This window comes from Plecotus auritus (genome assembly GCF_963455305.1).
Source record: "Plecotus auritus genome assembly, chromosome: 4".
NCBI lineage: Eukaryota > Metazoa > Chordata > Mammalia > Chiroptera > Vespertilionidae > Plecotus > Plecotus auritus.
Window position 1 is genome coordinate 167,625,059 of NC_137775.1, and position 11,848 is coordinate 167,636,906.

An 11,848-nucleotide genomic window follows, 5' to 3' on the forward strand; every position below is an offset into this window, starting at 1 on the left:
ACACTGGGGAGACAGCAATAAACAAGACAAAGTTCCCGCTCTCTTGGGCCTTGAATTCTAATGGAGCAAAACAGACGCTCAACAAAGAGACAGATAATAAATGATTGCGTTCTATGAAGAAAGATAAGTCAGGATAAAGAATGGAGGGGAGAAGTTATGAACTTTGTTAGGTTTTATCCTCCCTGTTTCAAAGATCTAATCCCAGACCAAGAACTTGGCATATATGAAGAACTTAATAAATCTTTGTTGAATGACTACCCTAGCTGTCAGCAGTTCTCAGTCAGCATGAGTCTCCAGGGTGTTTGCTGGTGAGCATGCTAGAGTGTGACAGGTAACAGGGACCAATGGAATCAAAGAACCTACAAAGGAAACATAAAACTTCTGGGGTCCTCCTCATTCGGTTCCTGCCTGATGAAGATTTCCCTCTAATGCCATATGTAGCGAACTCCAAGAAAACAGGGCTGCACCACCACATGGGACATAAAGCAATACTCATAGAAGTGATTTTTCTTCTGTACAAATCCTGACACTTCCTGGGTCTTAACCAGTTTCTAGGACTCCACATCCTCTCTCCTGTAGGCCCTTAGGCACAAAGGACCTCCTATTTCTCTGCAAATAGAATTTTCAGGTTTGAGAAAGGGCTCAGAACTTAGAAAAGCCGGTTTATCCTCCCTGGGGGAGGAGGGGTGGTAAAGGGGCTCAGAATTTAGAAACATTGAGGGACAAAGACCTTTTATCCTTTCTCAGTACTGTGTGTGTGTGTGTGTGTGTGTGTGTGTGTGTGTGTGTGTGTGTGTACCTACAATTCCTCTCCTAGAGTTACCTGTTACTCCCTTCTTCAATGGGCTAATCCTGTTACTTGAACAGTGGAGGAAATTGACATAGTCCTAGAAGTCAAAATGATATAATTGAATTGGATTTTTTAATACAAACAATAATGAGAGAATGAGAGGTCTTGTGACAGATCCAACTTATAAAATCAGCGAATAGCGGTACTGAGATTTGAACCCAGGTCCATGTAATTCCCAAACCCTTATTTATTTCATTCCACAATCCAGTCTCTTTTATGAACCTAATTAAATAGGCCCTGGTAAGTGAGATTCAGGCAAGCATTATGGAAACCTGGATATGGAGTGGAACAGAACTGAACTTTGGGCTGCAGAGCCAAGAGCCAAGGATATCAAATAACAACAACAATGATAATAATATACCAGCCACTGAATCAGAATAGAGCTATTGCTATTCTATTATTTAGTATATGTTTAGGAGAGGATTGGGAAAATTAAAAAACTATGCATCATGATCTTGCCCTGACCTGAAGTCAAGATGGGCTTATTTTTAAATCATGAACCTATCAAGCAGGGAAACACTACCTAATTCTGCATTACTCCATTGTCTTGACTGTCTTCTAAAGTTATAATGACTTCCAATACAGTTTCCATTCAACTTAGTTAAGTGTTTCTTAGCTTCCCTAAAGATACGCTTTTGTTGTTGTTAATCCTCACCTGAGGATATTTTTTCCATTGATTTTTAGGGAGAGTGGAGGGGATGAGGGGATGGGGGGTGGGGAAGAGAGAGAAAAACATCAATGTGAGAGAGACATCAGTTTGTTGCCTCTCACACACACCTGACTGGGAAAGGGATCGAACCTGCAACTCAGGTATGTGCCCTTGACCAGGAATCGAAAGAGCAACTCTTCGGTGTGCTGGCTAATGTTCTAACCCCTGAGCAACACCGGCCAGGCCAAAGATTTACTTTTGAAGTATAACCAGCCTCTTTACCTGAGAGTTGCTTGCATTTCTTCAGCAACTCTCTTCACATTATAGCTTCCTTCGTTAGCTAGCCTCAGAGTATGTGCATATAATTCTGAACAATTCCTTTAAAATCAGTCTTCATTTGAGAACCTCCTTAGGTTAAAATTGCTGCATTTTCTTCCTAGGCATGTTTCAAATTGTTCTTTATATTTCAGAAGCTTCAGTCAAAATGCTTTCTTTAATGTTCAGAGGACTCACTAAATAAAAAATGGTTTCCTCAAGTTAATATTGCATTAACTTTGCAGTACAATTTTTCCTAATGAAAACTGGCATATTCAAGCCTGCTACCCTCTCAGTATGCTAGACCTGACTGACATAGTTTTCTGATGAGTAAAGTAAAATTATTGTATTTCTCTGCAATTTTTGAGAGCCTCCTCTACTCTTCAGGACTGGCTAGAATGCCCCCTCCTTTCTCTAAAGAAATGAAATTAAATGGGCTGGCGGGGGGGGGGGGGCGGTTAATGAGGGTGGAAGTGGTAGTTTACAGTGATTTACTGCAGGACTCTGTACTTGACTCTGTTCGGTTTAATTCAATCAATATTCCAACCTTCTATGAGTGCCTCCTATGTGCTAAGTTTCGTGTTGAGTAGAAAAGATGAGAAATCAACCTCTGAAGGGGCATTAGAATTAGATGTTGGTGTAAATTCTAATCTATCATTTACTAGCATGTGACTTGAGTTAGCTATTTGATTTCTCTGAGCTTCAATTTCCATATCTGAGTATAATTCCTACATGATATAATTATTATGAAAATTATATTTATATATACTTTTTATATTATATATACTTAATATATTACCTACACAAACATATAATACATACACAAATGTATACATACGTAAATATTTTTATATATGCATACATATAAATACACATATACAAATAGAATTCTTACAACAGCTATATTATGTAGGAATTATATATATAGGTATGTGTGTAGTAGGTGGTATTCGATAAATGTTTGTTCCTTTTGGATAATGTTATAATCTACTTATGATTTGATAACATTTCTTTCTCTTTTACCTCTCCAACCACACAAAATGGCTGTTAAATATCCTATTGATTTTTTCACCTAAATGAATTCAAATTGATCATGTCTCAAGATATTCCTCCTATCTCAAAAACTGAATGACATTTGTGAAATGTATTGAGACAACCAGCAGGATTCTTTATCTGAGATCATAAACTCCTTAGGGGTTCAGGGACTTTTTGAATCTTCTGAAGTTGTACAGGAATCGGGTATGTTTGTGACTTAGGCCTTTAGATTTTTAACGGCACTGAGAAACAAACAAAAAAGTCAGAATCATAAGGGTGTTATAAAAGCACAGCTGGGTCTCACCATAGATTTTATACTTTAGAAGTCAGACACTGTCTATGTCATTTCCTTTTTATAATAGTTGTTAGCACAGAGCCAGAAAGAGTTAAGAAGTCAAACTTAAAAAAAAAAAGAAAGTAATAATGACATTTTTTTTTCTACTGGCAGGGGCAGGTATAAAAACAAGAACTAAAAATAAAGAGATTGAAAGGAGGCAGGCGAAATACTGAGTGCAGTTAAAGACCAGGAAGCAAAGAAAAAGAAGAGGAAAGCAAACAACACCCTCCCCCCATACACACACACCCTGCCCCCAACATACACAAACACACCACACACACAGAGGAAGTGGAGGGGGGGGTGACACAAATCACTTGGAAGAGAAACAGAGATCCAAAGCAAGAGGGAGAGGGGGGAGAGTGGGATGGGAGAGAGAGAGATTAGTTTGTTGGACTATGGTAGTTTGTTCCCTTCCTCCTATCCCCTTCCCCAATAATCTTTTCAAAGCAAAGAAGGCTCCTTAGAGATCCAATAGAAAAAGAAGTTTTACAGACTGAATCAAGGTACACGAAATGCCAATTTGAACTTAATTTCATCATAATGCCCTCGTCAAGTCACTTTTTTATCACCTGAATTTTCTTTATTTGCAACATCTAAATGGTTAATGTTAGTAAACTAGACAAAGTCATCTGTCTCCATGTGAGTTGTATTCCAAAAATTCATTGAAGTAACAATGTATTTTCCAGCCCAGCCTGTGTGACTCAGTGGTTGAGCATCGACCTATGAACCAGGAGGTCATGGTTCCATTCCTGGTCAGGGTACATGCCCTGGTTGGGGCTCTATCCCCAGTGCGGGGCATGCAGGAAGCAGCTGATCAATGATTCTCTTATCATTGATGTTTTTATTTCTCTCCTACTCTCTTCCTCTCTGAAATCAATAAAACATATAGTATTCTCATACAGAAACAGTGTTTAAAACAGTATCACAACAATCTATAAATGCACATTTAATCTGTAATGGAAGAAAAGGAAACTGACTTTGGGTCATTAGCTGGGAGCTTGATAAACCGGAATGTAGCATATCTTCTCATTTCCTTTCTCACACCCCAGAGAGCTTTGTACTCGCCAGTGTTGATAATTTGGGGGATGTGTCTGTACTTCAAAGATAAAAGGCTGCAATAGCATAAATGGCTACTTGTATGTGAGATCCTTATTTCTTCTTTCAACTCTTTCCTGCCCCACATGTGTGCCTTTCTTGCCCCTAGTTATCTCTCCACTTTCTGTCTAGATCTTCCGGGCTTCAACTATAAAGCGTTACTTCCTTGCTCATCAGTCTCTGCTTTCTACCCTCCACCCCTAGCCTCTGCCATTCCTGTTCATCATTTATATCCTTGATAAAAGTCTAATGTATAGGGGTATACGTAATGTTGTCTTGACTGGCAATGCTCTATTTCAGCCACATTTCATAAACTGAAATTTTTAGAACATGAAAAAAAAGTTTGTTGTACATATTTGTAGTAGAGAGAAGAAGGGACTATCATATTCATGCGGTGCACAGAAGACGCAAGCAGGGGAAATTAAAGTGAGAAAGTCTCAAGAAGGAAGTGAAATGCAGGAAGAAAGAGTACAGAAAGTCATTACTGCTATAGTTTTTCCTCGGTTCTTTCCTGGAGAAATTTCTTCCTTGAGAAAAAAAAAAAAAAAAAAAAAAAAGAATGTTTATAAGCACTTACTGTGTGCCAGGCACAGTATTAGGTGCTTTCATGTTATCTCATTTACTAGTGACAACCCTGTGGAAGAAATATTATTGCCATTTTCCAATGACAGAAATTGAGACTTAACGAGAATAATTCAGTTTTCTAAGACCACACAGTAAGTTATGGAGCTGGTGAGAGAGTGTAGCATGGGTTTAGAGTCAGAAACCATTGGGTTCAATGTCCATCAGCAGGTGAATGGATACACAAATTGTAATGGAATACGGATAGCAATAAAAAGGAATGAACCATTGATAAACTCAACAACATGGTTTAATTTCAATGTATTTATGCTGAGTGATAAAGCTAGATAAAAGGGAGAACCCATGGTATGATTCCATTCGTATAATGCTAAAATATGCAAACTAATCTATAGTGACAAAAAGCGGGTAAGTGGTTTCTTGGAGATGGGGTGGGAGTGGCAGGAGAAAACTTTGGGGGTGATAGATATGTTTATTATCTTGATTGTGGTAATGGTTTCATGGGTATACACATGTCCAAACATCATATTATACACCTTACATATGTATAGTTAGTTACTACATGCTAATTATACCTCAATGAAGCAATTTTTTTAAAAAACTGGATTGAAATCCATGTTATACTATTCACAAGTGCCTCATCTCTAAGACTAGTTTTAGGGTTAATAGGGTTAATAGGGTTGATAACACCTACTTCAGAGGGTTGGTGTGAAGTTTAAAATAAATCAGTGGCTTAAGTGTTTTGTGGAGTACCTAAAACATAACATAGTGTCTAGTATATGATAAATAATCAGCGCAGAAGTCCTAGACTCTGAGTTCTTCCTTCTTAGAGCTTTCTCCACTTTAATTAGTAATGCTAGTCACTGTTATTTTTATTTATAGCTATCATCTATACACATCAATCTTACTCTGAAGCCCAAGATCTTTACACTAAACTGTGATCAATTTTATGACTTAAGGGACACCATCCCCCAATGGGGGACAAAGCCCAGAGTCTTCTGCATAAAACCTGTCTTAGAGCCAACCGTTTGTCCAGGTTGTGGCTATTGTACTCTTCAGCTCCAGTTTCCACTTAGTTCCTTTTTATTTCCTCCTCTTCATTGGTATTCTCTTTCGTTCATACATTATTTTCCTCATTTCCTTTAGTTTATTGCTCATGTTTTCCATTAGTTCTTTGAGCATAAGACAGTTATTTTAAAATCTTTGTCTGGTAATGCCAATGTCTGGACTTCCTCAGAGATGGTTTCTACCAATTTATTTTGTTTTTTGAATGAGCCATACTTCTTGTAACTTCTTAAAATAAGTAATGGAAATAGGACTAATATAAGATGGTAACCGGAAGTCAGATTCTTTGTATGCCTTGTAATTCTTTTGATAAAAATTGGACATTGAATTAATATAATGTGGTAAGTGGAAGTCAGATTCTCCCCTTTTCACAGGGTTTGCTGGTTTGGGGTTGTTGGAGGCTGTAGTAGTCAGTTTATTTAATTCATTTCCCAAACTATTATTGCAAAGACAGTATTCCTTGTCAATGTGGTCACTGATGTCTGTATTCTTTCGCTTGTGAGCAGCTAGTGTTTTGATAGAAATTTCCTTGAATGCAGGAACCTTCCCGTCTTTGTAAATTGTCTCTGAGCTAGGGCTTTCCTTCAATTTGTCAGGTTTACACTGTGCCAAGGGCTCAGCCCAGGTGAAAGCTTAGGGTCATCTAAGATTTTTTTCTGAGCATGTATTTCGCCATAGGTATGCATATGGCTCTATAAATTCCCCTGTCTCGATGGTTGCTTTTGAATGTCCTAATTTCTAAAGAAATTCTCCTCATCTTTTGCCTTAGATGGTCTATTGTATGTTTCACTGTATTCTCTGACCCAGCTGCCTGAGGGTTATTAATTTGGCTTGCAGTGTTTTCAAGCTCTTTCACCCGAGCTCTCAGCTAGGTAAAACATAGAAGAACACCTTGCCACAGTCCTTCAGGTTGCCCCCTGTCTTAGTATGCTTGGGCTGCCATAACAAAATACCACCGCCTGGATGACTCAGACAACAGAAATTTATTTCTCATAAGTCTGGAGAATAGAAAACCCAAAACCAAGCCTCCAGCCAATTCGGTTTCTGGCGAGGGTTCTTTTCCTGGTTTACAGACAGCTGCCTTCTCCCTGTGTCCACACTTGATGGACAGAGAGAGCTCTTGTATTTCTTCTTCTTACAAGGGCACTAGCCTTATCAGATGAGGATCTCACCCTTATGAACTCACTTAACTTTTATCACGTCTTTATAGGCCCTACAGGCACACTGTAGGTTCGGACTGCAACATATAAATTTTGGAGGACACAATTCAGTCCCTAGCACCCCCAGACAGATTAGAACAGACATCACAACAGTCTGTGAGCAAGGTCCACTTTGCTCCTTCCAGAATCAGGGGGCAGTCCCACACCAGGAACACAGGCTGCTGCCACTTTAAGATTGCTACCACTTTCAGACTGTTGTTTTGTTATGATTGCAGCAACTTTATGACTACGGCTGCTTTAAGACTGTCGCCACTGTAAGACTACTTGACATTATAAGACTGTTCCCATGCAGGGGAGGAGGGAGAGAAAAGCAAGTAAAATCACCACAAAATTTTCCTACTGCTTTGAAGTGCCTTTTTCTTGATTCAGCGCTCACTTGGTTGCTATAAACTTTGACGTGTTTTCCAGAGTTCTCACAAAATCGGTTCTGACAGTTGCTTGCTCCTTGTTTTTCTGTTTCTGTGGGAGAACAGAACTTAAAGCTTCCTACTTTGCCATTTTGATCTCTTTATACAAAAGACTATAAATTTTGCATGTTTTTTGTAAGCCTTAGGTTATTCCTCAGATCAAAGTTTTCAAAAATGCTTTTTACTTCTTATACATGAAAAGAACGATTTAGATCTCTCTTAAATGAAGTGATGACATGTTTTTTAAAGAATGGGAAAATTACCCATTCAAACTAACTTAACAAAAAGAAGTGTAATTTAATATATGAATACGGTGTAGGGATTCATGGAACTCAAGAGCAGCAAGGCCATCTGAGGGAAGGGGGCCATGGGAAATATGTGAAAGCTAGAAAGTTACTCCCTCCCCGATCTTTCTCTCTTTCAGGGAGCACACAGCTCAGGGTCATTACACTTCTCAAATAGTCTACTTCATTCCTGACTCTCCCTGCAGAATGGGTTCCCCTTATCTTGGGTTTACATGTGTGGGTTATAATCCCATATTTGGAGTACAGTTTCAGGGTTCAAAAGAGAGTAACTAAGACTTCTTTCTCCCAATTCCAAATTCCCAGAAGAGAGAATCTAATTGGTTCATATTTCTTAAAAGGATCAAAACCTCTTGAATCAGCTGTGGCAGGAAAGGAGAAGGGTCCTCTCATATAAACATGGCTATGGGGACCCACGCTGTAGGAGGAATATAGGGGAAAAGGGATGAGGAAGAGGAAGCTTCTCTATGAAGGATGGACAGAAAGCCAACAAAGCATCTGTCATAATCCATTTTTACATTTAAATACATTTAGATACAACTTAAAAGAAGAAAAAATAAAACGTTCCACATAACGCAGCTAAAATGTGTAAGTCAGTTCTTTACAATAACAGAGGTAGTATACATATTTATGAATCATTTACTGCTTAGGGATTTTAAACTAAAGGCAGCTTCACCTATTCCATTTACAACAAATGTTCCCTGCTTTTGTTGAGCCACTAGGAAAACATCCTGAATCTTATTCCAGGAACTAGAGAAACACCAAGTAACCCCAGGGAGCCCAACCTCATAAGTTGAGAATATTTCTCTAGATGACAACATTCCTCAGCACACACGTTGCCCTTGCCTTCTCGGCTTTTAAGCTAGTATGATGTGAGTCATGCTGAGCCCTCTTCCCTGGAGGTTAAAAGTATTTCCGAGACGTTCTTTTTTTTTTTCTTTATCTCGTCTTTGGCTATGTTCTCCACCTTTATCCACTTCATGTGTCAGTCAGTTCAGAAAATAATACTAACCTCTGCAACTATCTCAACATCTTGGTAGCTTTTTGTGAAGATGTAATGGCAAGGAATAAAAACTGTTTGAAAAATGCTCTCTCAGGTTGCGTAGGGTGAAAATACTTTATCCTGGCAGGTATTTCTATATGGAATGAGCTCAGTTGGAAAGCATATAATCGCCAGAAAAGGAAGCTCTGTCAGTGTTGTTGTCTTTTTGGTAGGGTCTTACTACTCAAGTAAATAAAAATGGTAGGTAGCAGCGGTCATCTACAACCACAAATAAACTGTCTAATTAAACTAGTAATTTCAACCAATTTGGAGTCACAGCAGAATAGCAGAAAGCAAGATTATGTAGGGAGTTTGGATAATTCACCCACTACATAATTGGGACTTGAATCCTACACTAAGGCCCTATCTTACTCATCCTCACATATTTACCTCTGGGGTTAGCCATACCACCAAATTGTGCATTGTCAATAACTATCTCTATCTCTGATGTTCCATTGTCCTCTTTTCTGAAAGAGAAAGACATATATTCTACCATTTATTTTCTAGCTGCTGGGTGCAATTTTGCTCTAAGATAAACTCTTAGACTCAGACCAAATTATTGGTTAAATGTATGTTTATTACTAAGCATGTTTAACGACCACTGTTACCATAAAGAGGGGCACACACCCGACCACAATTACAAATTAGTTCATGAAGAGAAAAAGAAGCCAGTCATAATTAGGTATTCTTTTAAAAGTGCAATAAATTTTCACCAGGCTAATAAAATGAGATCTGACATGTAATAACCCACCATCCTGCCATATTATTAAACCCTAACTGCTTACTATGAATGATGCTAATATTTTACAAAGGAACACAGTACAATGAGTTATCACTTCTTGAAAGAAAAGACTAAAACACACCATCTAAAATATTTAATGCTTAACTGCAGTTTGACTTTGGATATAAGAGTGCAGCAAAAACTGATGAAAGGTGTGAGAACCAATTGGCTATGTGGAAATTCAATGAAAAGTATTTGATATTTTGTTATTCTTTATAAAATTGAGAGTTACACAACCTTTACATCATTGAGATTCATTATAAATTAATGTGCATTAATAGATATGCATACATACATGTATATATATTTTTAGAGAGCTGGTTGTTAAATATTTGCCAGCAGACCATTGTATAAAGCTCTATTTCTAGCTTTTCCCTTTCATATACACATTCAAATGAAAATGAATCTGTTCTCTTAAAAAATAAAATAAAATATTTATTGCTTAAAAATACAGTAGGATAGCGCTGGCCAGATGTTGCTCGATGCTTAGAGTGTAGGCCCACACACCAAAGGGTCATGGGTTTGATTCCTGGCCCCAGTTGGGGCTCGTGAGGGAGGCAAGCAATTAATGTGTCTCTCTCACATTGATGTTTCTCTCTCTCTCTCCCTCCCTCTAACAATCAATGGAAAAAAATATTCTCGGGTGAAGATTAACAACAACAACAAAGAAACACACAGTAGGATAGACCTCATGAGCCTAATATAATTAAGAGAATGCTAATGCTTTATAATTACACTGTCACATATAATCTCATTGAGCATCTTTTGAGGCATGTTGGGATTATTTCTCCTAATTTATGGATAGGGGAATTGAGATTTGGAAGTCTTAAGTGACTTGCCGTAGGCCACTTGGCTATTCAGTGATAAAACTGGGAGCATTATTCAAGACTCAAGGGTTCCAGCACTCTATTCACCACATGTTTCTTTCAGAAATGTCAATGTTTAGATCTCAGCAAGATTCACAGTTGATTTCCCTGTGATCATGTCAGAAAACCATTGTATAATACAGGTGTCAGGGATCAAAGACAATACCAGCATTGTTTGTTACAGTTTAAAGTGAAAAAGAAATATTTTACTTCATTCAATTGTGTATTCATTCAAACAACAAATAAACACTGAAATACATGCCAGGCATTGTGCAAGGCTCTATTACACCTAACTCTATTAGTTATCTTCATGGCATAACAAATTATCCCCAATTAAATGGTTTAAAAAATTTTTTAACTCACAGTTTCTCTGGGCCAGGAATTCAGGAGCACTTTAGCCGAGTGGTTCTGGGTCAGGTTCTCCCTTGAGGTTCAGTAAAGATGATCAGGAATGCAGTCACCTGAAAGCTTGACTAGGGCTAGAGGACCTGCTTCCAAAGTCACTCACATTGCTGTTGTCATGAGTCCTCAGTTCCTCACTAGCTTTTGGCTGGAAGCCTTAATTATGCATAATGTGGGCCTCTCTATGTATTCTAACGGCCCCCCCTCCCACCTTCCCAAGAAATCACATTATGTCATTTCTACAATGAGAACAAGTCTATTCATGAGAACGGGTCACTAAATACAGTTCAAACTCAAGGTAAGGGGAATTCAGCTCCACCTTTTTAAGGAAGAAGTATCAAAGCTTGTGAACATATTTTATTTTTAAAAAAATATATTTGTATTGATTTCAGAGAGGAAGGGAGAGGGCGAGAGAGAAACATCAATAATGAGAGAGAATCATTAATCAGCTGCCTCCGGCATGCCCCACACTGGGGATCGAGCCCACAATCCGGGCACGTGCCCTGATCGGGAATCAAACTGTGACCCCTTGGTCCATGGGTCAACACTCAACTACTGAGCCACACCAGCTGGGCCATATTTTAAAACTATTATACCAGTGAATATAATTTACTTTATAGAACTCAATCAAGTCATCACACAACGATTTGTTAATCTAATTGTAACATTTGGGTATTGAAAGGAAAACTTAAGTTTATCAGAGAAGAGAGTGGTGTTTTGTTGTTATTTCTTGTTTCCATTTTGTGTTCCCCCTGTTTATTAAAAATTCTATATTAGTGCTAAATAAATGATGACTTGTTCTATCTTAATATATCAATTAGGAGTTGCATTCGGTGCTTGTAACAGAAAATCCAAACAACAAAACCTTCAATAGGAGGGATTTATTTTCCCTCACTCAACAAG

At 38.2% G+C, this 11,848-nt stretch overlaps 1 protein-coding gene across 1 annotated transcript in view; it reads right to left on the reverse strand.

Moving 5' to 3' along the window:
• The window catches only part of ASNS (asparagine synthetase (glutamine-hydrolyzing)), a 106,877-nt gene extending 95,834 nt beyond the window's left edge, over positions 1-11,043 (reverse strand). The window contains exon 1 of the mRNA XM_080664523.1: positions 10,907-11,043. The gene's annotated coding sequence lies outside the window, so the exon portion shown is untranslated. The remainder of the gene's footprint in view (positions 1-10,906) is intronic.
• Positions 11,044-11,848: the final 805 nt, after the last annotated feature.